Source organism: Centruroides vittatus, unplaced genomic scaffold (genome assembly GCF_030686945.1).
Source record: "Centruroides vittatus isolate TY-2023 unplaced genomic scaffold, ASM3068694v2 scaffold_2707, whole genome shotgun sequence".
NCBI lineage: Eukaryota > Metazoa > Arthropoda > Arachnida > Scorpiones > Buthidae > Centruroides > Centruroides vittatus.
The window spans coordinates 538,871-543,444 of NW_027122692.1; positions in this window are offsets into that span (position 1 = coordinate 538,871).

A 4,574-nucleotide genomic window follows, 5' to 3' on the forward strand; every position below is an offset into this window, starting at 1 on the left:
AACGTGAACTATTACGTATTTTGAATTTCGTATTATAACTTTAAGCTTTCGTCATTTCTGTTTTGATACTAAAATGTGGTGTTAGCGCTATCGGATGATTTTGTTCCCTTTTTATTTTTTATTTTTTTTTTTTTTTAGTGTGACAGCGACAGACACGTCTCGTAGTGTGTTTGGACCACGTGCGCGATCACGTGATTCCCGAAAGTTCACGCTATAATAATTCGACACGTCGAAATGATGTTTAATGCCAAACGTCAGGGCTTTCCCTGGGTAACGCAATTTTTGTTGTGTTTTGCGTTGGAAACGTTGGAACAGTAAAAAATTCGGGACGCGGAAAGCCGCGATGTTCAAGCGCCACATATTTACTTTCACGTTTACTCATTTTTCGCGGATAAATTCCGTGTTTTTTTGTAAATTTTGATAATTTTTCCGGCGTAAAAAAACGTTTATTCAATTTTTTAATGAGTTTTGAGCTTAATTTCTTTCTTAATTTTTTTTAAAAATTGAGAAAAATGAAAGGGAATACCTGTATTTTCAGCGATGCTGACAGTGCGACGTGTTTATTTCTCTTTAATTTTTCATACATTTTACAAAAAATTGTCAAGAATACTTAATTTGCGTTGTCTTTTTATCCATAGACATTTTAATATAATAAGGATTTTTCATAAAATTTTAACTTATTTATTTAAAGTTTCAAATACCATCTTTTGAGTATGTAATAAATAATTTTCTCTCTTAACCCTCGGGGTGCCTGGGGGGGTCTGAGAGGCCCGACTCATTTTCAAAAGTTCATAACTATTTTAATATTTGCGTTAGCGACTTAAGATTATTAGTAGCTTCAGTTCTCTTCACGCGCTTGCGATCCCTACAAAATTTTTAGTTTATTGCGCGATATCCTGCGAACAAGACGTGGTCGAATAAGGGCCGGGCCTCACAGACCCCACCAGGCGCTCCGCGTTGCAAAAGTGTAAGTAATATTTTTAGTGTAAAATTCGTATTTTTTGTGTTTGCTTGATTTATAACACGTTTATGTTGTCAGTAGATAAACGTTTAAGCAGCTACTGAGCGTCTGTAAAAAATGATCCAGATTTATTTGCATGGGACATGTGAAATTCCTATGGGAAAAATGCCTGAATTCTCAATTTCAAATTTTAACTGTAGAAGCTTAATGTTTATGCTTTAACAGATAATTATATTAAGTGCCATTAAAATGAAGCCAAAATACTTAAATTATAATGAAATTACATCATGATTTCTAGAGAAACAAAGTTAATATTTTTGTTACACCAAAAAACGCTGATGTTTTTTATTATGTAGTCGTGTGAATAAATATTTCACTTAAATCAATCATTGCTTTATTCTAAATATGTCTTAATAAACCTATTGTATATATATATTAACATAATATTGAAATTATTTTTACAAACCATATAATGTAGTGTTTTATTTTGGGGTCTGTGGGACCCCACCAGGCGCTCGGCGGAAATTTCTTCACCAGGCACCCCGAGGGTTAATGCGTAGCAAAGCAGTAACAAGCATGATCAGCCTACAGAATTGTCAAACTTACAATGGACAAGGAGCTGTCCATAAATGATGTCGATACTAGAAGCCAGGGACATTGGAGTTAAGATATGTCGGACCCGTTCCTCACCACCCGGCTTTCCCATTGTGGCCTGGCCGAACCCATAATAGTCTTGCTAATACAGGCGCTCTTAGTGCCCACAGGGCGGAAAGAGTTAAAAGAAAACAAAACTGGAGTGAGTTAAGACAAGTCGGACAAGGAGGAGAGGGGGTTGGACTTCAGTGGGCATCCATATATTCATTTTATTATATTTATTTCAAAATTTCATGTATGTTTCGTTTCTACTTATGGTATCGATCATGAGTAAAGTGATAATGGTTTAAGGGGTTCGAGTTTTATTGGTCGTCCGAAGAGGGAAGGAGTAATTAAAATTATTTTATATTATATGAATATTTGTATTTTAACAAATATATATCATAGCTATGATCAACGAACTAGAATATACTATATAGAGTGGCTATGACATTAGATACAGCGCTCTTGGTGGCAACGACGGGTACTATCGACCGCCATTTTATTTTAAGTCAAAACATTGAAGTCTATACCACGTGTTGGGCAAGATTGTTATTTTAGAATCTATTTTTCTCATCTAAAGTTAGATTGTATCATCTCGCATTTAGCTATTTTCTATGTTTTATATAATTATTATATAGAAGTCATAGAATATCATAGTTTAAAGTGGTAATTGTAGTGATTAACACTCAATCTATATATACAATCGAAATGAGTTTATAATAATAATAATCAGCGCACAGCCCAAACGGTTAGGAGTTGAAATTTGAAATTTGGTACACAGTTAGGGTACGTCACGAGAACGCACACTAAGAAGGGATTTTTCGAAATTCCTCCCCACGGGGGAGAGGGACGGGATTAAGGCGTAACACTTCCTTTGTTGATGGAAGTGTTAAGAGAAAGCGACGTGCAAGACGCAGATGCAGTTTTTTCGTTTTTGCGGGAAATCGAACATATTTTTAGACCCATCTAAAAATTCTGTAATTAGTCTGGAAACAGGGGAACCCAATTCTTGCATTCTGTGAAAACGGGTAAGGTTGACTATAAAGTAATAATTTTAATCTTCGCTATCGTTACTTTTGCCCGAGCAACGCCGGGCCTACCTGCTAGTATAACAATATTTTTATAATCTAAGTACAGTTTTTCCAACAATAATACAATATACAGTGGTTGCCTAGAAACTCTATTATTTTCACGTAACTTTGATGAAATTTTCTAGTACATTTGATAACAAAATATCAACAATTATTGCATAAGTTTTGTTTATTACTAATTTTTCACTAAAGAGTGAGCTATTATTATTAAAAATAGGATGTCCAACATTAATAAATGTTGGACATCCTATTTTTGTACTGATGTATTGATTAGAATTAATTACAAAGAAAGTAATGACTGAAATTCACGAAATTTGCATAAAAATAATATAAACAAGTGAAAAGTAAGGATTAGTAAATTGTATAGTACCTTACTATTAAAAATAGGACGTGGAAAAGATTAAACTGTAGAGAATATCAAAATCGATGTATTTCACCAGGAAGGGAAAAAAGTAACATGAATTTCTAAAAATTTGGGAAGACCTCATTCAACAATCTCAAAGGATCTCAATAAAAAGGAGCACGAACAGGTGGGTGCAAGATTTCAACAACATATAGAGAACGACATGCAATTGTTCGACGTGCACTGCAAGGAAACATAACTGTTCAAAAAAATATCAAAAATGAATTGAAGCTGAGCTGCAGTAAATCAAAGTACATAATGTTTTGAGATCAACAAACAATCAGCTCAAGGAAAAACAAACAACTTTGAACACAGTTTGCCAGAAACAACTTTGGAAGATAAGGAAGGCGAAAAGTAATTTTCTCGGATGAGAAACAGTGGAATCTCGACGGACCATATTATTTGACAGACAAAAGACTAGATCAAAAGCAGTACTCAAAGAAAATAGTTTTTTTTCTTTTTTTTTTAACTCTCCGTCCTGTGGGCACTAAGACGGCCTCTTTTAGCAAGCCCTTTATGGTTTCGGTCAGACCCACAATGGGGCGGCCGGGTGGTGAGAGACGGGGCCTGACATATACAGATGGACCACCCCCCGAAAAATTCCTGGGAATTTTTCGACCCGTCTGGATTCGATACGGATCCCCAGAGCGGTAGGCTGCCACCTTGACTGATCGGCCATCCGGTTGTCGGCATGATACATGATAACCTTCTATCACCCCACTCCTTTAACATTTAACCACCAAAATGTAATAGCATCGGTGCTCCCTGTACACAAGCTACCATGCCAAATTTCGTTTCTATAGACGCCAACATACACGGAATATTTTTTCCTGTTTTTTTTTTTTTTATTAAATTTTAGTGATTAAAAGTCGAGGGGGTCGGGAGATAATGGGGTCGTATCTCCAGTAGGGTCGAACTTAATGACAACCTTACTCGTTATTAGCATTTATAATTCTTTACAAAACTTATCCCTACTCTCAAAATTAAAGTTTTTGCCATTTTATAATAGTTAAAAATATAAAACTTTTTAAATAAAATATGATAATAGATAGCGCCACCAAAATTTTAAATGTTGCCGGGAAAGTTGAGCAACTCGTTGATTTTTATTATAGTCTTTATTAATTTAATTCGGATCCACCACTTTACATTGTTATTTAAATTTTATCAGTTAAAAGTAACCCTTCTCCTTTAAAAATGCAATTTTGAACTGGAGAATCTTCGAACCTCTTCTGGACCTATAAGTAATGTTAAAGTGTATCAAAATGTAGAATCATAGTGTCTGTGAATAATAAACAATGTAAATTCTTGACAATGTTGTCGAATATATGAAAAATTAAACAGAAACAAACAAACACTTTTTGGCACCTATGGAAATAGATATTCCTTCTCATTTTTCTCAATTTTTTTTTTAAATTGATATATAAATCAGGATCAAAACGCTTTAAAAGTTGAATTAACGTTTTTTATACCCAACAAAATGATT